The sequence below is a fragment of the Pseudophryne corroboree genome, chromosome 8 (genome assembly GCF_028390025.1).
Source record: "Pseudophryne corroboree isolate aPseCor3 chromosome 8, aPseCor3.hap2, whole genome shotgun sequence".
In the NCBI taxonomy this organism is placed as follows: domain Eukaryota; kingdom Metazoa; phylum Chordata; class Amphibia; order Anura; family Myobatrachidae; genus Pseudophryne; species Pseudophryne corroboree.
The window spans coordinates 39,685,164-39,707,983 of record NC_086451.1 but is presented as its reverse complement, the minus strand read 5'-3'; the positions used below and the strand labels follow the sequence as shown (position 1 = coordinate 39,707,983).

General features: G+C 46.2%; 1 protein-coding gene across 1 annotated transcript in view; it reads right to left on the bottom strand.

Annotated features, from left to right (window-relative positions):
• The window catches only part of LOC134948348 (histo-blood group ABO system transferase-like), a 162,401-nt gene that overhangs the window by 125,724 nt on the left and 13,857 nt on the right, over positions 1-22,820 (bottom strand). The window lies entirely within an intron of this gene.

Here is a 22,820-nt window from a genome sequence, read left to right as displayed (position 1 = left end):
ATCACTGTCGTCACTCTCTCTCTCCTTGCTGTCACTGTCGTCACTCTCTCTCTCTCCCTGTCGTCACTCTCTCTCTTCCTGACGTCACTCTCTCTCTCTCCCTGTCATCACTCTCTCTCCCTGTCCCTGCTGTCACTCTGGCTGTCACTGCTGTCACAATTTCAGCTCATTCAGTGTGCTATAATGTGAATTTCGGCTCATTCAGTGTGCTATAATGTGAATTTCGCCTCATTCAGTGTGCTACAATGTGAATTTCGGCTCATTCAGTGTGCTACAATGTGAATTTCGGCTCATTCAGTGTGATACAATGTGAATGACGGCTCATTCAGTGTGCTACAATGTGATTTTCGGCTCATTCAGTGTGCTACAATGTGAATTTCGGCTCATTCAGTGTGCTATAATGTGAATTTCAGCTCATTCAGTGTGCTATAATGTGAATTTTGGAAGGAAGGGTATCCAGCGCTCGTGTGTATGAGTATTCTAATTGTCCTAAGGCTGCAACCTGTTGTAGAAGTACCTCAAACTTCGGTATCGGTATAGGAGAATGCAGGAATAGGTGCGCCAAATAAACAATAATTACAAATAGATGTTTGGTATAATAATATTCAGACTAGTGACCATGTAGTTTTAAATTGTATCTTTTATTCAAAATGATGTTGTGTCTGCATCTGCTGCATTCATATATGAGCTTATGCAGTTCTTAAAAGTGGTTGAGGTTAGAAAGGGGGACGGGGTGGTGGGGAATGGGGGGGAAAAATGCGTCTGTGTATCTGGAGATACAGTGGCAAGTCCGTTTAAGTGAAAGTAGAGACACTCGGATAGGTGGCGTCCCACCTCTGTAGTGTCTGTAGTTCTGCTATAATAACCAAAGCCTCTGGTGGATGTCTGTATTAATGTCCAATATGGAAAGAGTTCAAAAAACAAATAGGGGTACCCCCGGAGGGCCGCTATCGGCACGGGATCCTGATGGTGGCTACTAGTCAGGTAATGAGGGCTCCGGACATACCGTCCACCCCTGTGCTCTGACAAAACGCGGTGTCGCTCTTATGAGCGCAGCGTGGTTGTCTGTGCGATTAGGGAAGCGGTCACCGTCTTGGAGAGGGAGGAAGACAACTGCTTCTAGCCCTGCTGGGCTGTCTGCCGTGTTTTCTCCTCTCCTACAGAGTCCCTTACCTTGTCCTCGTAGCTCCGTCTTGTTTCCTCTTGCCGGCGGCCTGCTCCGTTCTTCCTAGTCGATGGTGTCTTCTTTCACTTCCGGGTTGTTCCGGTCACGTGACCGCGGTGTTCCCTCGGTAAAGTGGCTGTTCTTTTTCACCCGTCCTCATTTTTCTCTCCCTTAGGCTCTATGTACAGACCCAGAAATCTTAAAGACAACAGTGTAAACAGGCAGAGTATTCACAGCTGTTTCAGGGTGCAGATTTCTCCAGGACAGAGAAAGCTGCTAAAGGTGCAGCCTCTCCCACACATTCCCCAAATTATTTTTGATGAGAGTAAGTTTGTGTCCCTTAAATATGATGGAGCATCACACATAGGGACACATGTATTCCTCAAGGCTAACATATTATATGTTGAGGACTGTTTATTTGGAACACAGGTTCTCAAACTTGGCCCTCAGGACCCCACACAGTGCATGTTTTGCAGGTCTCCTCACAGAATCACAAGTGACATAATTAGCTCCACCTGTGAACCTTTTAAAATGTGTCTGTGAGTAATTCATACACCTGTGTTTCTACTGGGTTACCTGCTAAACATGCACTGTGTGGGGTCCTGAGGGCCGAGTTTTAGAACCAGTGCATTAGGACGTTACACACAATCATAAAGTAAAATACTAAATAAATTACTATGTGGATTATGTGTGCTTGTAATAAATTAGCAGTGCAAGTTTACGAACACTTATCCAGACTTAATGCATGCCACTCATAATCTGTTGTTTTGAGTTTTAAAATAAACACAATACACATGCGACATTTGTTTTTCATAAAGCGAGGGTATGTTTGTATGTCTCAAGGAGACAGACACATTCTGAGTAATGGTTTTTAAAATAAAAATGGGCCAACATCTATTTATGATTACACAACAAATGAAATAAGCAAACCAAACTTACCTTAGAAATAGCGAGTGATGAGCTCTTGCCTAACCTGCCTCCCTACATCTGTACTCCAAGTATCACCAGATGTCTCTAATTCCTCTGCTTGCTGGCTGCTTTCTTCATCCTCCTCCTCCTCAACATGTGGCAGATGTTGTTGCAAACACGTTATGAAGAAATCAGCAGCAGAACACAATTTGAGTCACCTTCGAGGGACTATACAACAAAAGGCCACCAGACTTATCCAGACACCGAAACCTAGATTTCAACACACCAAAACATCTTTCTATCACATTCCACGTGGACTTAAGTGCATTATTGTAATTGTGTTCAGCAGGGGTATCAGGTCAGAACAATGGAGTTAGAAGCCAAGAGAAACAGCCATATCCTCCATCACCTAAAAGACAGATATAGTAACGTGATTCATGTTAAGATACAGCAACACATAAGTAACACACTGTGGGGCAGATGTATTAACCTGTAGAAGGCATAAGGAAGTGATAAACCAGTGATATGTGCAAGGTAATAAAGGCAGCGGACAATCTGTTCCTAAATAATCATTTACATATTTGAGCTGATTGGCTGGTGCCTTTATCACCTTGCACATATCACTGGTTTCTCACTTCCTTATGCCTTCTACAGGTTAATACATCTGCCCCTGTATTTGGACAAAGTATACACAGGCCTACACATATCAAATTACATACCCGGCAGCCATCCATCTGGCATTTGTCTGTCCTCAAACTTATCAAAGAGGGATGACTGACTAAGGATGAAGGAGTCATGGCAGCCCCCAGGGTAACCAGCAACAATACTCATTATTTTGAGATTTGCATCACAAACCACCTGCACATTTGTGGAGTGCTCTAGATGACGATTTGTATATATGTGCTGCCTGCCCCTAGGTGGTCTCAGCTGAATGTGTGTGCAATCTATGGCTCCAAGCACATTGGGCATGCCAGCCAGCTCATAGAAATCTACCCTGACGGCATGCCACTGAGACTCCTGGGTAGGGAAGCAGATTGAGGCATCGATGTGGGGCTGCAAAACAGCCAACACCTGTGTGTATATTTGATAGAAAATTATACATGAGATTTTAGCACAGAACTAGCCACCGAGTAATTAAAACCAAGCAAAAACAGAGTGAGTAGTTAGGTATACATCACCTGTGTTAATATTCTCGAAAATGAGGGCTGTGAGATTCCTATGACATCCCCAGACACAGCCTGAAAGCTGCCAGTAGCCAGAAAGCGCAACACAGCCAGGAGTTTGTGCAGGCCTGAGACAGAGCGAGAGCGTGCTGTCTCAGGGTCTAGGCCCAGTTTGACAAGGTCATACAGACGGAAAATGTTGTTACGATTTAGACGGAACATCTGTATGACCTTATCATCGGACAATGCGTTCAAGTTTAAACGCCCCCTAAAAAAACGAGGTCTGCGCAGCCTCCGCGGAACCTGTACAACATGCTGACCATGTTCAGTTTCTTGGCCCTGGGTACTTACAGGCTGATGTATGAGTCTGAGGAATCCCATAGCACACAAAATATCAGTCCTGCTGCCATTGTAGGTGTATTGAAATGGGCCTAAGATCCTTTTATAGGCATCCTAATTCAGGTGTAAGTGATTTGTTATTTGCAACACATGTAAACACACCTGAAAAATGCAGGTCTATGTTTTTGCCACTTTTTTTAACGATTCGCAAAAAAATACGACCGCATTTGAGCACTCAGAGACTAACACCCAAATACGAATGAATAGTGAATACCCGTGTTCTATGAAATAACAGCCGCGTTTGACCGATGGTCTATTCATTCGTATTTCGGAACATTGTCATTCAAACCATTACGAATAGTCCAAACACTGCCGAGATTTGTGCTCAGTGAATTCCCGGATTGGGACTTAGATAAAAAAACACAAATCGGCCAAACTGATTTTTGGTAAATACCTGCCAAGATGTCCACCTTCTCCTCATCGTCCGATTCATCACCCCTTTCACTGTGTACATCCCCCTCCTCACAGAGTATTAATTCGTCCTCACTGGAATCCACCATCTCAGGTCCCTGTGTACTTTCTGGAGGCAATTGCTGGTGAATGTCTCCACGGAGGAATTGATTATAATTCAGTTTGATGAACATCCTCTTCTCCACATTTTCTGGAAGTAACCTCGTACGCCGATTGCTGACAAGGTAACCGGCTGCACTAAACACTCTTTCGGAGTACACACTGGAGGGGGGGGGGGGCAACTTAGGTAAAATAAAGCCAGTTTGTGCAAGGGCCTCCAAATTGCCTCTTTTTCCTTCGGTGCGGTCACTCATATAATCCTCCACCATTCTTTCAATGGTGACAGAATCATATGCAGTGACAGTAGACGAGATGTCAGTAATCGTTGGCAGGTACTTCAGTCCGGACCAGATGTCAGCACTCGCTCCAGACTGCCCTGCATCACCGCCAGCGGGTGGGCTCGGAATTCTTAGCCTTTTCCTCGTAGCCCCAGTTGCGGGAGAATGTAAAGGAGGAGCTGTTGACGGGTCATGTTCCACTTGACTTGACAAGTGTCTCACCAGCAGGTCTTTGCACCTCTGCACACTTGTGTCTGCCGGAAAGAGAGATTCAACGTAGGCTTTAAACCTAGTATCGAGCACGGTGGCCAAAATGTAGTGCTGTGATTTCAACAGATTGACCACCCGAGAATCCTGGTTAAGCGAATTAAGGGCTCCATCCACAAGTCCCACATGCCTAGTTGAATCGCTCCATTTTAGCTCCTCCTTCAATCTCTCCAGCTGCTTCTGCAAAAGCCTGATGAGGGGAATGACCTGACTCAGGCTGGCAGTGTCTGAACTGACTTCACGTGTGGCAAGTTCAAAGTGTTGCAGAACCTTGCACAACGTTGAAATCATTCTCCACTGCGCTTGAGTCAGGTTCATTCCCCCTCCTTTGCCTATATCGTAGGCAGATGTATAGGCTTGAATGGCCTTTTGCTGCTCCTCCATCCTCTGAAGCACATAGAGGGTTGAATTCCACCTCGTTACCACCTCTTGCTTCAGATGATGGCGGGGCAGGTTCAGGAGTGTTTGCTGGTGCTCCAGTCTTCGGCACGCGGTGGCTGAATGCCGAAAGTGGCCCGCAATTCTTTGGGCCACCGACAGCATCTCTTGCATGCCCCTGTCGTTTTTAAAAAAATTCTGCACCACCAAATTCAATGTATGTGCAAAACATGGGACATGCTGGAATTTGCCCACATGTAATGCACGCACAATATTGGTGGCGTTGTCCAATGTCACAAATCCCCAGGAGAGTCCAATTGGGGTAAGCCATTCTGCGATGATGTTCCTCAGTTTCCGTAAGAGGTTGTCAGCTGTGTGCCTCTTATGGAAAGCGGTGATACAAACATAGCCTGCTTAGGAACGAGTTGGCGTTTGCGAGATGCTGCTACTGGTGCTGCCGTTGCTGTTCTTGCTGCGGGAGGCAATACATCTACCCAGTGGGCTGTCACAGTCATATAGTCCTGAGTCTGCCCTGCTCCACGTCCACATGTCCGTGGTTAAGTGGACATTGGGTACAACTGCATTTTTTTGGACACTGGTGAGTCTTTTTCTGACGTCTGTGTACATTCTCGGTATCGCCTGCCTAGAGAAGTGGAACCTAGGTGGTATTTGGTACCGGGGACACAGTACCTCAAGCAATTCTCTAATTCCCTGTGAATTAACGGTGGATACCGGACACACGTTTATCACCAACACAGCTGCCAAAATCTGAGTAATCCGCTTTGCAGCAGGATGGCTGCTGTGATATTTTATCTTCCTCGCAAAGGACTGTTGGACAGTCAATTGCTTACTGCAAGTAGTACAAGTGGTCTTCCGACTTCCCCTCTGGGATGATGATCGACTCCCAGCAGCAACAACGGCAGCGCCAGCAGCAGTAGGCGTTACACTCAAGGATCCATCGGAGGAATCCCAGTTAGGAGAGGACTCGTCAGACTTTCCAGTGACATGGCCTGCAGGACTATTGGCGGTCCTGTCTAAGGAGGAAATTGACACTGAGGGAGTTGGTGGTGTGGTTTGCAGGAGCTTGGGTACAAGAGGAAGAAGGGATTTAGTTGTCAGTGGACTGCTTCCGCTGTCACCCAAAGTTTTTGAACTTGTCAATGACTTCTGATGAATGCGCTCCAGGTGACGTATGAGGGAGGATGTTCCGAGGTGGTTAACGTCCTTACCCCTACTTATTACAGCTTGACAAAGGCAACACACGGCTTGACACCTGATGTCCGCATTTCTGTTAAAATAATTCCACACCGAAGAGGTGATTTTTTTTGGTATTTTGACCAGGCATGTCAATGGCCATATTCATCCCACGGACAACAGATGTCTCCCCGGGTGCCTGACTTAAACAAATCACCTCACCATCAGAATCCTACTTGTCAATTTCCTCCTCAGCGCCAGCAACACCCATATCCTCATCCTGGTGTACTTCAACAGTGACATCTTCAATTTGACTATCAGGAACTGGACTGTGGGTGCTCCTTCCAGCACTTGCAGGGGGCGTACAAATGGTGGAAGGCGCCACCTCTACCTGTCCAGTGTTGGGAAGGTCAGGCATAGCAACCGACACAATTTGACTCTCCTTGGGGATTTGTGATTTAGAAGAACGCACAGTTATTTGCTGTGCTTTTGCCATCTTAACTCTATTCAGTTTTCTAGCGGGAGGATGAGTGCTTCCATCCTCATGTGAAGCTGAACCACTAGCCATGAACATAGGCCATATGTAATATGGCATATTGGCAAGTTTACGCTTCTCCTCAGACGCTTTTAATTTAGATTTTTGGGTCATTTTACTGAAGTTTAGTTTTTTGGATTTTACATGCTCTCTACTATGACATTGGGCATCAGCCTTGGCAGATGACGTTGATGGCATTTCATTGTCTCGGCCATGACTAGTGGCAGCAGCTTCAGCACGAGGTGGAAGTGGTTCTTGATCTTTCCCTATTTTACCCTCCACATTTTTGTTCTCCATTTTTTAATGTGTGGAATTATATGCCAGTAATATATCAATAGCAATGGCCTACTGTACTGTACTATATATGTATACTGTTGGTCACCAAAATGCTGCACTGTAATACTATATATACTGCTCACAAAAATGCAGCATAGATATGGAATGGATACTTGCAGTGACACAGAGCTGCAAGATACAGCAATGGCCTACTGTACACAACTATATACTGTTGGGCACCAAAATGCTGCACTGTAATACTATATATACTGCTCACAAAAATGCAGCACAGATATGGAATGGATACTTGCAGTGACACAGAGCTGCAAGATACAGCAATGGCCTACTGTACACAACTATATACTGTTCGGTCACCAAAATGCTGCACTGTAATACTATATATACTGCTCACAAAAATGCAGCACAGATATGGAATGGATACTTGCAGTGACACAGAGCTGCAAGATACAGTAATGGCCTACTGTACTGTACTACTATAAGTATAATTATATACTGGTGGTCCCCAGTCCCCACAATAAAGCACACTGAGCACAGATATTTGCAGAACACTGAGCACAGATATGGAGCGTTTTCAGGAAGAGAACGTAGATATTTTCAGCACACTGAGCACAGATATTTGCAGCACACTGAGCACAGATATATAAAGCACACTGAGCACAGATTACTGAGCTTTTCAGGGAGAGAACGCAGCCACTTCCTCTCCGCTCAATCTCCAATGCACGAGTGAAAATGGCGGTGACGTGCGGCTCTTTATATAGAATATGAATCTTGCGAGAATCCGACAGCGGGATGATGACGTTCGGGCGCGTTCTGGTTAACCGAGCAAGGTGGGAAGATCCGAGGCTGCCTCGGAACCGTGTAAAATGGGTGAAGTTCGGGGGGGTTCGGATCTCGGAGAACCGAACCCGCTCATCTCTAGTGTGTACATGTGTTTAGGTCAGACTGGATGGGCCAAGCAGTTTTTATCTGTTGTCACATTCTCTGATACTAAGGACGGTGATTTGGCATCTAGGAACTTACAGAGGAGCTTTTATCTCTCTCCATTATACATAGAAATATTAAACTTGCCACTGTACGTTACAAGCTTTTTCTTGCTAATTAGTACACTAGTAGAACATAGAGTACAGAGATACTAAAGACTGTAATTTGGCACCCAGGAACTTAGGGAGGAGCTTTTATCTCTCTCCATTATACTTAGAAAGATTACAATGGGGAGAGATTAAAGCTCCTCCCTAAGTTCGTGGATGCCAAATCACTGTCCTTAGTATTTCTGAACAGTATGTTCTACTAGTGTACTAATTAGCACGAACAGCTTGTAACGTACAGTGGCAAGTTTAATATTTCTAAGTATAATGGAAAGAGATAAAAACTCCTCCCTATGTTCCTGGATGTCAAATTACCATGCTTAGCATTTCTGTACAGTATTTCCTATCTAGCCAGAAACCCTGAATCCTGTGCAAGCTAGGCGGACAACTGGAGGGGTCCCGAAACACGGTTGCTTCCCGTTTCCCTTTCCAGGGTCACATAAACTAGTGGTTGATCTGCCCCGAAAGCCAAGAGTCTCCTCTTTTGTATGGTACCAGTCCTGAGCCTCTGGGACACCCAGAACCAGAGATATCAGTACGCAAAGTGGACCCATTTTCCCATAGACTATAATGGGCCCGTTAATTCAGACCCACCATGGGTTCCGACGCTTGCCATGAGCCTTGTGGGGGTCACAGAAATTTGGGGTTGGTACCCTCCGGTAGCTAATTGTCTCCCCTTCCATACCAACCTAGCGATGAAGGCTCCCACATCCCACGCTGAGAGTCCCAAAGTGCCAACCTTCTTTTTTATATGTTCCGTGACATTCACTTTATTATTTTTTTTTCTTTGTTATACATTCAATGAAAGGGTGCACACAGGTTTCACATAAATCAAAGTAAATCTGCAGCAGCAATTCATTCCGCTATATACAAATACACAGCGGTAATGAGTATAAATTAGTGTATTCCGACGCAACTAACTGAGCAACACAGTACTGTAGATCGTCGGCATTTGTGTATTGTACCTAACCTGAACTCCCTCCCTGTCCACTGCATGACCTGTGCAGGCTCCCAGGGGGGAAGGGCGATGGGGGTATGGAGAGGCGGTGGAAAATACCATGCTCTTGAAATACAAGTATTAGCGTCCGAGTCCCCTAAGGCATAAACCAACACCAATGGGAAGGAAGTGCCAACCTTTTTTTTTTATGTGCTCCTGTAACATTCACTTTATTATTATTTTTTTTCTTTGCTATACATTCAATGGAAGGGTGCACACAGGTTTCACATAAATCAGAGTGGGCGGGGGATTTTCCTACATACAGTAGTATACTGTTGCACATGTCTTGTAACCTGATCGGAACTCCCTCCCTGTCTACTGCATGTACTTTGCAGGCTCCCAGGGGGGAAGGGGAAAGTGGGATGGGGTAGGGCGAGGCAGTGGAAAATACCGTGTTCAAAGAAAAGGCATAATCAAAACCATGGGGAAATTTGCGGTGTATCGTTATGTGCATTGACCTCGCTTATCCCTATCACCCCTGTGTATTTTAGCTAGAAGATTCTGATGCTCCTTCAGCATTGCCCCGTAGCCTGCAAAATCTGTGCTGTTACTTGCTCCATAGCCGAGTGCCTCCATGGAGCTAGGAGTCACAGGCGGTAGCCATTTAAATTGAGTTTGCCCTGCTATAGAATTGTATGTGTACCGTACAGTGCATAGAACCTTGACAGTAGAAACTCTCCTGCAGCTTTGCCCTGCTTTATGTAAAACTTGTGTTTTGTCAGTTTGCTATGCGATTGAGCCCGGTGTAACGTAATGTGCATAGACCTCACTTATCTCTATCGCCCCTGTGTATTTTGGCTAGGGGATTGTGACGCTCCTTCAGCATTGCACCGTGGCCTGCAAAACTTATACCATCTCTCACTCCATATCCGAGCGCTGCCTGCCACATGGTGGGGGTTCAGGGGCAGTGGCCATTTTGCCAGTGTGCTATGCGATCGAGTCCGGTGTACCGTAATGTGCATAGACCTCACTTATTCCTATCGCCCCTGTGTATTTTAGCTAGGGGATTGTGACGCTCCTTCAGCATTGCCCCATAGCCTGCAAAATCTGGACTGCTACTTGCTCTGTAGCCTAGGGCCTCCATGGGGCAAGGAGTCATAGGTGGTAGCCATTTCTATTGAGTCTACCCTGCTACAGAATTGTATGTATACTGTACGGAGCATAGAACCTCAACAGTAGAACTGCTCCTGCAGTTTTGCCCTGGTTTATGTGAATAAAAATAATAATAAGGTGTCTGGAAAAAACTAACATGCATTCGTACTTTAGGAATCGAACCCGGGACTATGAGTATAGGAACGGAACACTTCACCACTTCGCCGCAGACAGATGAATAAATCCATTGGTTTTAATTATGCTGTAATGGCTACGGGATTAGGACGCTAACATACTGTACAAAATTCCTAATCTCAAGAGGCAATAGTGAACTTCTAACACGTCCATTTGCGACAGTATACACTACTGGTTTTATGTTGTTTTGTCTGCGGGACTTGGACGCTCACATATTCATAAAGTACTGTAGATGGATTATATACTGTATGCTGTACTATTTGCATCTGTACCGTATATACTGTATTAAATAACGCAGCGCAATGAGTATTTACTGTATTAAATAATGCAGCGTAATAAGTATTTACTGTATGCAGTGTAATGAGACGCCTTAGTAAAGTAGTCCTTATTATATATTTCAGTATTGTATTTTACGGGAGACCACACGCATGCGCAGTGGTGATTGTAAAAAGCGACATCTGGTGGATGATCACAGGTATTACATGTAAAGGTAATGCCAAACGCTCTCCGTGCAATTAGGTACGCCTCTCTGTGACTAGGCGCGCCTCCCTACACCCCGGGACGCTGCGTATGCTCGATCGGGACAAACGCCTCAGCCAGTCAAGATAAAAGTGGCTACATCTGTATGAACCAATATTGTAGTAAAACCATATTTTCTTTTGGGTATATAACAAGTCATTACCTTTTTATAATGAAAACAAATGGCTTTAATGCTAACACATTAATACACTATGGGCCACTATGCGCTCTCCACGTGCACTCAGAAAAGAGGTGTGGTCTCTTGGTAAGGGATTGTGACCTTGCTTCGCGCCCCATATGCATCACTCAGGAGCCGGGTCTGGCACCATAATGTAAACTTACTGTCACTGCGGAGGAGCCAGCATTTTGGTATTACCCCCTGAAAGGGTGACATCTGGGTGCGGTCCGCACCTCTCACCTGACGCCTCTGCATCTTACTTCCTGCGGCCATGCTGCACGACCTTGGGCTTCACAGAACTTCAATAATTTACTCCATGGTCCGGAGACAAATTTCGTACTGCGCATACACGGTAGCCATGTTTGGTGTGATATTTGCTGTGGCTGCTGTGATTCCGAAATGGTAAGTATTAAAATAACATGGGTGCAGTGTGTGCAGTGTGTGCGGTGTGCCCCCCGACCCCCATACACACTGCACCCATGATAGGAACGCCAACGGATAGACGAGCAGCTACCACTGGTGGTGGCATTTTTTTTTACCAAGTAAACCACTAATACTTATTACTCAATTTAAGAATAGTTTGTTTGGTTTTTTTTTTTTTTTTTTTGGGGGGGGGGGTTCATCACCAAGATCTATCATTAATTTGGTTTTACCACCCTGCATGTAATGTACAGGAAATTGTAATACTTAATGAGAAAATGTAATATAGTTATGTGCACCAGACATTTTTCGGGTTTTGTGTTTTGGTTTTGGATTCGGTTCCGCGGCCGTGTTTTGGATTCAGACGCGTTTTGGCAAAACCTCCCTGAAATTTTTTTGTCGGATTCGGGTGTGTTTTGGATTCGTTTTTTTTTTACAAAAAACCCAAAAAAACAGCTTAAATCATAGAATTTAGGGGTCATTTTGATCCCATAGTATTATTAACCTCAATATCCATAATTTACACTCATTTTCAGTCTATTCTGAACACCTCACATCTCATAATATTATTTTTAGTCCTAAAATTTGCACCGAGGTCGCTGGATGGCTAAGCTAAGCGACACAAGTGGCCGACACAAACACCTGGCCCATCTAGGAGTGGCACTGCAGTGTCAGGCAGGATGGCACTTCAAAAAAATTGTCCCCAAACAGCACATGATGCAAAGAAAAAAAGAGGCGCAATGAGGTAGCTGTGTGACTAAGCTAAGCGACCCAAGTGGCCGACACAAACACCTGGCCCATCTAGGAGTGGCACTGCAGTGTCAGACATGATGGCAGATTCAAAAAATTGTCCCCAAACAGCACATGATGCAAAGAAAAAAAGAGGCGCAATGAGGTAGCTGTGTGACTAAGCTAAGCAACCCAAGTGGCCGACACAAACACCTGGCCCATCTAGGAGTGGCATTGCAGTGTCAGACAGGATGGCACTTCAAAAAAATAGTACCCAAACAGCACATGATGCAAATAAAAAAAGAGGCGCACCAAGGTCGCTGTGTGACTAAGCTAAGCGACACAAGTGGCCGACACAAACACCTGGCCCATCTAGGAGTGGCACTGCAGTGTCAGGCAGGATGGCACTTCAAAAAAATTGTCCCCAAATAGCACATGATGCAAAGAAAAATGAAAGAAAAAAGAGGTACAAGATGGAATTGTCCTTGGGCCCTCCCACCCACCCTTATGTTGTATAAACAGGACATGCACACTTTAACGAACCCATCATTTCAGCGACAGGGTCTGCCACACGACTGTGACTGAAATGACTGGTTGGTTTGGGCACCCACCAAAAAAAGAAGCAATCAATCTCTCCTTGCACAAACTGGCTCTACAGAGGCAAGATGTCCACCTCATCATCATCCTCCGATTCCTCACCCCTTTCACTGTGTACATCCCCCTCCTCACAGATTATTAATTCGTCCCCACTGGAATCCACCATCTCAGGTCCCTGTGTACTTTCTGGAGGCAATTGCTGCTGGTGAATGTCTCCACGGAGGAATTGATTATAATTCATTTTGATGAACATCATCTTCTCCACATTTTCTGGAAGTAACCTCGTACGCCGATTGCTGACAAGGTGAGCGGCTGCACTAAACACTCTTTCGGAGTACACACTGGAGGGAGGGCAACTTAGGTAGAATAAAGCCAGTTTGTGCAAGGGCCTCCAAATTGCCTCTTTTTCCTACCAGTATACGTACGGACTGTCTGACGTGCCTACTTGGATGCGGTCACTCATATAATCCTCCACCATTCTTTCAATGGTGAGAGAATCATATGCAGGGACAGTAGACGACATGTCAGTAATCGTTGGCAGGTCCTTCAGTCCGGACCAGATGTCAGCACTCGCTCCAGACTGCCCTGCATCACCGCCAGCGGGTGGGCTCGGAATTCTTAGCCTTTTCCTCGCACCCCCAGTTACGGGAGAATGTGAAGGAGGAGCTGTTGACGGGTCACGTTCCGCTTGACTTGACAATTTTCTCACCAGCAGGTCTTTGAACCTCTGCAGACTTGTGTCTGCCGGAAAGAGAGATATAACGTAGGTTTTAAATCTAGGATCGAGCACGGTGGCCAAAATGTAGTGCTCTGATTTCAACAGATTGACCACCCGTGAATCCTGGTTAAGCGAATGAAGGGCTCCATCCACAAGTCCCACATGCCTAGCGGAATCGCTCTGTTTTAGCTCCTCCTTCAATGCCTCCAGCTTCTTCTGCAAAAGCCTGATGAGGGGAATGACCTGACTCAGGCTGGCAGTGTCTGAACTGACTTCACGTGTGGCAAGTTCAAAGGGTTGCAGAACCTTGCACAACGTTGAAATCATTCTCCACTGCGCTTGAGTCAGGTGCATTCCCCCTCCTTTGCCTATATCGTTAGCAGATGTATAGGCTTGAATGGCCTTTTGCTGCTCCTCCATCCTCTGAAGCATATAGAGGGTTGAATTCCACCTCGTTACCACCTCTTGCTTCAGATGATGGCAGGGCAGGTTCAGGATTGTTTGGTGGTGCTCCAGTCTTCTGTACGCAGTGGCTGAATGCCGAAAGTGGCCCGCAATTCTTCAGGCCACCGACAGCATCTCTTGCACGCCTCTGTCGTTTTTTAAATAATTCTGCACCACCAAATTCAATGTATGTGCAAAACATGGGATGTGCTGGAATTTGCCCAGATGTAATGCACGCACAATATTGCTGGAGTTGTCCGATGTCACAAATCCCCAGGAGAGTCCAATTGGGGTAAGCCATTCTGCGATGATGTTCCTCAGTTTTCGTAAGAGGTTGTCAGCTGTGTGCCTTTTATGGAAAGCGGTGATACAAAGCGTAGCCTGCCTAGGAACGAGTTGGCGTTTGCGAGATGCTGCTACTGGTGCCGCCGCTGCTGTTCTTGCTGCGGGAGGCAATACATCTACCCAGTGGGCTGTCACAGTCATATTGTCCTGAGTCTGCCCTGCTCCACTTGTCCACATGTCCGTGGTTAAGTGGACATTGGGTACAACTGCATTTTTTAGGACACTGGTGACTCTTTCTGACGTCTGTGTACATTTTCGGTATCGCCTGCCTAGAGAAATGGAACCTAGATGGTATTTGGTACCGGGGACACAATACCTCAATCAAGTCTCTAGTTGCCTCTGAATTAACGGTGGATACCGGAACCACATTTCTCACTGCCCAGGCTGCCAAGGCCTGAGTTATCTGCTTTGCAGCAGGATGACTGCTGTGATATTTAATCTTCCTCGCAAAGGACTGTTGGACAGTCAATTGCTTACTGGAAGTAGTACAAGTGGTCTTCCGACTTCCCCTCTGGGATGACGATCGACTCCCAGCAGCAACAACAGCAGCGCCAGCAGCAGTAGGCGTTACACTCAAGGATGCATCGGAGGAATCCCAGTTAGGAGAGGACTCGTCAGACTTGACAGTGACATGGCCTGCAGGACTATTGGCTTTCCTGGGTAAGGAGGAAATTGACACTGAGGGAGTTGGTGGTGTGGTTTGCAGGAGCTTGATTTCAAGAGGAAGGGATTTAGTGGTCAGTGGACTGCTTCCGCTGTCATCCAAAGTTTTTGAACTTGTCACTGACTTATGATGAATGCGCTGCAGGTGACGTATAAGGGAGGATGTTCCGAGGTGGTTAACGTCCTTACCCCTACTTATTACAGCTTGACAAAGGCAACACACGGCTTGACACCTGTTGTCCGCATTTGTGTTGAAATAATTCCACACCGAAGAGGTTATTTTTTTTTGTATTTTGATTAGGCATGTCAATGGCCATATTCGTCCCACGGACAACAGGTGTCTCCCCGGGTGCCTGACTTAAACAAACCACCTCACCATCAGAATCCTCCTTGTCAATTTCCTCCCCAGTGCCTGCAACACCCATATCCTCATCCTGGTGTACTTCAACAGTGACATCTTCAATTTGACTATCAGGAACTGGACTGCGGGTGATCCTTCCAGCACTTGCAGGGGGCGTGCAAATGGTGGAAGGCGCAAGCTCTTCCCGTCCAGTGTTGGGAAGGTCAGGCATCGCAACCGACACAATTGGACTCTCCTTGGGGATTTGTGATTTAGAAGAACGCACAGTTCTTTGCTGTGCTTTTGCCAGCTTAAGTATTTTCATTTTTCTAGCGAGAGGATGAGTGCTTCCATCCTCATGTGAATCTGAACCACTAGCCATTATCATAGACCAGGGCCTCAGCCGTTCCTTGCCACTCCGTGTCGTAAATGGCATATTGGCAAGTTTACGCTTCTCATCAGACGCTTTCAATTTAGATTTTTGGGTCATTTTACTGAACTTTTGTTTTTTGGATTTTACATGCTCTCTACTATGACATTGGGCATCGGCCTTGGCAGACGACGTTAATGGCATTTCATCGTCTCGGCCATGACTAGTGGCAGCAGCTTCAGCACGAGGTGGAAGGGGATCTTGATCTTTCCCTATTTAAACCTCCACATTTTTGTTCTCCATTTTTTAAAGTGTGGAATTATATGCCAGTATCAATAGCAATGGCCTACTACTATATATACTGCGCACAACTAAAATGCACCACAGGTATAGAATGTAGATGGATAGTATACTTAATGACGACACAGAGGTAGGTACAGCAGTGGCCTTCCGTACCGTACTGCTATATATAGTATACTGGTGGTCACTGTGTCAGCAAACTGCAAAACTAAAATGCACCACAGGTATAGAATGTAGATGGATAGTATACTTAATGACGACACAGAGGTAGGTACAGCAGTGGCCTTCCATACCGTACTGCTATATATAGTATACTGGTGGTCACTGTGTCAGCAAACTGCAAAACTAAAATGCACCACAGGTATAGAATGTAGATGGATAGTATACTTAATGACGACACAGAGGTAGGTACAGCAGTGGCCTTCCATACCGTACTGCTATATGTAGTATACTGGTGGTCACTGCGTCAGCAAACTGCAAAACTAAAATGCACCACAGGTATAGAATGTAGATGGATAGTATACTTAATGACGACACAGATGTAGGTACAGCAGTGGCCTTCCGTACCGTACTGCTATATATAGTATGCTGGTGGTCACTGTGTCAGCAAACTGCAAAACTAAAATGCACCACAGGTATAGAATGTAGATGGATAGTATACTTAATGACGACACAGAGGTAGGTACAGCAGTGGCCTTCCGTACCGTACTGCTACATATAGTATACTGGTGGTCACTGTGTCAGCAAACTGCAAAACTAAAATGCACCACAGGTATAGAATGTAGATGGAGAGTATACTTAATGACGACACAGAGTTGGTACAGCAGTGGCCTTCCGTACCGTACTGCTATATATAGTATACTGGTGGTCACTGTGTCAGCAAACTGCAAAACTAAAATGCACCACAGGTATAGAATGTAGATGGATAGTATACTTAATGACGACACAGAGGTAGGTACAGCAGTGGCCTTCCGTACCGTACTGCTATATATAGTATACTGGTGGTCACTGTGTCAGCAAACTGCAAAACTAAAATGCACCACAGGTATAGAATGTAGATGGATAGTATACTTAATGACGACACAGAGGTAGGTACAGCAGTGGCCTTCCGTACCGTACTGCTATATATAGTATACTGGTGGTCACTGTGTCAGCAAACTGCAAAACTAAAATGCACCACAGGTATAGAATGTAGATGGATAGTATACTTAATGATGACACAGAGGTAGGTACAGCAGTGGCCTTCCGTACCGTACTGCTATATATAGTATACTGGTGGTCACTGTGTCAGCAAACTGCAAAACTAAAATGCACCACAGGTATAGAATGTAGATGGATAGTATACTTAATGACGACACAGAGGTAGGTACAGCAGTGGCCTTCCGTACCGTACTGCTATATATAGTATACTGGTGGTCACTGTGTCAGCAAACTGCAAAACTAAAATGCACCACAGGTATAGAATGTAGATGGATAGTATACTTAATGACGACACAGAGGTAGGTACAGCAGTTGCCTTCCGTACCGTACTGCTATATATAGTATACTGGTGGTCACTGTGTCAGCAAACTGCAAAACTAAAATGCACCACAGGTATAGAATGTAGATGGATAGTATACTTAATGACGACACAGAGGTAGGTACAGCAGTGGCCTTCCGTACCGTACTGCTATATATAGTATACTGGTGGTCACTGTGTCAGCAAACTGCAAAACTAAAATGCACCACAGGTATAGAATGTAGATGGATAGTATACTTAATGACGACACAGAGGTAGGTACAGCAGTGGCCTTCCGTACCGTACTGCTATATATAGTATACTGGTGGTCACTGTGTCAGCAAACTGCAAAACTAAAATGCACCACAGGTATAGAATGTAGATGGATAGTATACTTAATGACGACACAGAGGTAGGTACAGCAGTGGCCTTCCGTACCGTACTGCTATATATAGTATACTGGTGGTCACTGTGTCAGCAAACTGCAAAACTAAAATGCACCACAGGTATAGAATGTAGATGGATAGTATACTTAATGACGACACAGAGGTAGGTACAGCAGTGGCCTTCCGTACCGTGCTGCTATATATAGTATACTGGTGGTCACTGTGTCAGCAAACTGCAAAACTAAAATGCACCACAGGTATAGAATGTAGATGGATAATATACTTAATTATGACACAGAGGTAGGTACAGCAGTGGCCTTCCGTAAAGTACTGCTATATATAGTATACTGGTGGTCACTGTGTCAGCAAACTGCAAAACTAAAATGCACCACAGGTATAGAATGTAGATGGATAGTATACTTAATGACGACACAGAGGTAGGTACAGCAGTGGCCTTCCATACCGTACTGCTATATATAGTATACTGGTGGTCGCTGTGTCAGCAAACTGCAAAACTAAAATGCACCACAGGTATAGAATGTAGATGGATAGTATACTTAATGACGACACAGAGGTAGGTACAGCAGTGGCCTTCCGTACCGTACTGCTATATATAGTATACTGGTGGTCACTGTGTCAGCAAACTGCAAAACTAAAATGCACCACAGGTATAGAATGTAGATGGATAGTATACTTAATGACGACACAGAGGTAGGTACAGCAGTGGCCTTCCATACCGTACTGCTATATATAGTATACTGGTGATCACTGTGTCTGCAAACTGCAAAACTAAAATGCACCACAGGTATAGAATGTAGATGGATAGTATACTTAATGACGACACAGAGGTAGGTACAGCAGTGGCCTTCCGTACCGTACTGCTATATATAGTATTCTGGTGGTCACTGTGTCAGCAAACTGCAAAACTAAAATGCACCACAGGTATAGAATGTAGATGGATAGTATACTTAATGACGACACAGAGGTAGGTACAGCAGTGGCCTTCCGTACCGTACTGCTATATATAGTATACTGGTGGTCACTGTGTCAGCAAACTGCAAAACTAAAATGCACCACAGGTATAGAATGTAGATGGATAGTATACTTAATGACGACACAGAGGTAGGTACAGCAGTGGCCTTCCGTACCGTACTGCTATATATAGTATACTGGTGGTCACTGTGTCAGCAAACTGCAAAACTAAAATGCACCACAGGTATAGAATGTAGATGGATAGTATACTTAATGACGACACAGAGGTAGGTACAGCAGTGGCCTTCCGTACCGTACTGCTATATATAGTATACTGGTGGTCACTGTGTCAGCAAACTGCAAAACTAAAATGCACCACAGGTATAGAATGTAGATGGATAGTATACTTAATGACGACACAGAGGTAGGTACAGCAGTGGCCTTCCGTACCGTACTGCTATATATAGTATACTGGTGGTCACTGTGTCAGCAAACTGCAAAACTAAAATGCACCACAGGTATAGAATGTAGATGGATAATATACTTAATGATGACACAGAGGTAGGTACAGCAGTGGCCTTCCGTACCGTACTGCTATATATAGTATACTGGTGGTCACTGTGTCAGCAAACTGCAAAACTAAAATGCACCACAGGTATAGAATGTAGATGGATAGTATACTTAATGACGACACAGAGGTAGGTACAGCAGTGGCCTTCCGTACCGTACTGCTATATATAGTATACTGGTGGTCACTGTGTCAGCAAACTGCAAAACTAAAATGCACCACAGGTATAGAATGTAGATGGATAGTATACTTAATGACGACACAGAGGTAGGTACAGCAGTGGCCTTCCGTACCGTACTGCTATATATAGTATACTGGTGGTCACTGTGTCAGCAAACTGCAAAACTAAAATGCACCACAGGTATAGAATGTAGATGGATAGTATACTTAATGACGACACAGAGGTAGGTACAGCAGTGACCTTCCGTACCGTACTGCTATATATAGTATACTCGTGGTCACTCTGTCAGCAAACTGCAAAACTAAAATGCACCACAGGTATAGAATGTAGATGGATAGTATACTTAATGACGACACAGAGGTAGGTACAGCAGTGGCCTTCTGTACCGTAATGCTATATATTATATACTGGTGGTCACTGGTCAGCAAAACTCTGCACTGTACTCCTCCTATATAATATTATACTGGTGGTCCCCAGTCCCCACAATAAAGCAGCACACTGAGCACAGATATGGAGTGTTTATCAGGCAGACAACTTATACTGGTGGTCACTGTCAGCAAAACTCTGCACTGTACTCATGCTATATAATACAGCTGCTCCCCAGTCCCCACAATTAAGCAGTGTGAGCACAGATATATGCAGCACACTGAGCACAGATAAGGAGCGTTTTTTTCAGGCAGAGAACGGATAAAACTGGTGGTCACTGATCAGCAAAACTCTGCACTGTACTCCTTCTATATTATACAGCTGCTCCCCAGTCCTCCCCACAATTAAGCAATAAAGCACAATCAAGTTCAACAATAACGGAGAGAATGCCAGTCACGTCCTCTCCCTAACATTTCCAATGCACGAGTGAAATGGCGGCGACGCGCGGCTGCTTATATAGAATCCGAATCTCACGAGAATCCGACAGCGGGATGATGACGTTCGGGCGCGCTCGGGTTAACCGAGCCATACGGGAGAATCCGAGTATGGCTCGGACCCGTGTAAAAAGGGTGAAGTTCGGGGGGGTTCGGTTTCCGAGAAACCGAACCCGCTCATCACTAAATATGAACCCTATTGGGCACTTCCATTCCATAGTTGCCTACACTCCCGCATTCTGCGGCAGACTCCAGGTTCAGCGTGGAGTCTCCCGCTGCCCAGCAAACCTGAAGCCATCCCCCGCATTCTCTCCTGCCCGACATAAATTCGGACTGGCCATGCGCAAATCCAGGGGGGAGAAGGGCAGTGGGGCCTAGCGCTGAACAGCTGCTCTCAGGCAGAAGAAGGGGGAGAGCGTGTTCCAGCCTCCATGAAGTTGATACAACAAGGACAGAGGGGCTGGTGTCTGTCCTTGCCAGTGACAGCCTTTCCCCCAGGTGTCATAGCAGGGCCGTCTTCAGGCTTTCTCTTTGCCGTCCCGGGCCCCAGCACCCCATAGCTGTAGCTGCTGCTGGCTGCTCTTCACTCAGTCTCACACACCCATCGGCTAGTAGCCCCACCCCCCCTCCAGCACACATGAACCTCCGGCTCCAGCCTCCAACAGTCAGAAGATCTGGATCCAGACAGCAGAGAGACCATACCCCACTGCTGCTACCAGAACATAGAGGTGACTGGCGCAGGGCTGGGGTATATGTAAATAAGGGAGGTTACTGGGTGCAGAGCTGGGGTATATGTGTGTGGGAGAGGTTGGTGGGTGCAGGGCTAGGGTATATGTGTGTGTATATGTGTGTGAGTGTGTGTGTGTGAGGCTGGTAGGTGCAGGGCTGGGGTATATGTGTGTGAGGGAGGCTGGCAGGTACAGGGCTGGGCTATATGTGTGTGAGGGAGGTTGGTGGGTGCAGGGCTGGGCTATATGTGTGTGGGGAAGGTTGGTGGGTGCAGGGCTGGGGCATATGCATGTGGTGGAAGTTGGGTGCAGGGCTAGGGTATATGTGTGTGGGCGAGGTTGGTGGGTGCAGGGCTAGGGTATATGCGTGTGGTGGAAGTTGGTGGGTGCAGGGCTAGGGTATATGTGTGTGGGGGAGGTTGGTGGGTGCAGGTCTAGGGCATATGCGTGTGGTGGAAGTTGGTGGGTGCAGGACTAGGGTATATGTGTGTGGGCGAGGTTGGTGGGTGCAGGGCTAGGGTATATGCATGTGGTGGAAGTTGGTGGGTGCACGGCTAGGGTATATGTGTGTGGGCGAGGTTGGTGGGTGCAGGGCTAGGGTATATGCATGTGGTGGAAGTTGGTGGGTGCAGGGCTAGGGTATATGTGTGTGGGCGAGGTTGGTGGGTGCAGGGCTAGGGTATATGTGTGCGGGGGAGGTTGGTGGGTGCAGGGCTGGGGTATATGTGTGTGGGGGAGGTTGATGGGTCCAGGGTTGGGGTATATGTGTGTGGGGGAGGTTGGTGGGTCCAGGGTTGGGGTATATGTGTGTGGGGGAGGTTGGTGGGTCCAGGGTTGGAGTATATGTGTGTGGGGGAGGTTGGTGGGTCCAGGGCTGGGGTTAATGTGTGTGGGGGAGGTTGGTGGGTCCAGGGCTGGGGTATATGTGTGTGGGGCATATGTAACATTCTGAGGTGGCTGTGACATGTGTGCTAGGTGTAGGGCTGGAGTGAGTGAGAGGTTTTTGCAGGTGCGGATTACCCGCTAAGCAACCAAAAGCACCCGCCTAAGGCCCAGCAGATCTCCGGGGGCCCACTGCAGAACTGCAGATGGTTTAATTTGTTGGTCCAGACAGGTCCTGTACACAGGAGGCCGGCCCTTTAGTTATGCTGCTATGTTCTAATTGGCTAGTCACTCTAATGGGGCTGGCCACATCTGTGCTGCAGCATGGATCATTGATCCGTCCCGCTCCCTCCCTTTCCAGTTGCGTACCTCCTCTGGCTCTCCTCTCTCTCTCTGCCCCCTCAGATAGTTCCTATTTTCCCATACCCTCCTACATTTTACACATAAAAATCGGTACAAATTCGAAAAGGGGGCGTGGTCACGCACCTTTTCCTATACTTTCAGTGGAAGTTTGGAGAGCCAAGGGGGGTCATTCCGAGTTGATCGCACGTAGCAACTTTTTGCTGCTCGTGCGATCAACTAGATGCCGCCTATGGGGGAGTGTATTTTAGCATAGCAGGGCTGCGATCGCTTGTGCATCCCCGCTATGCTAAAAAAG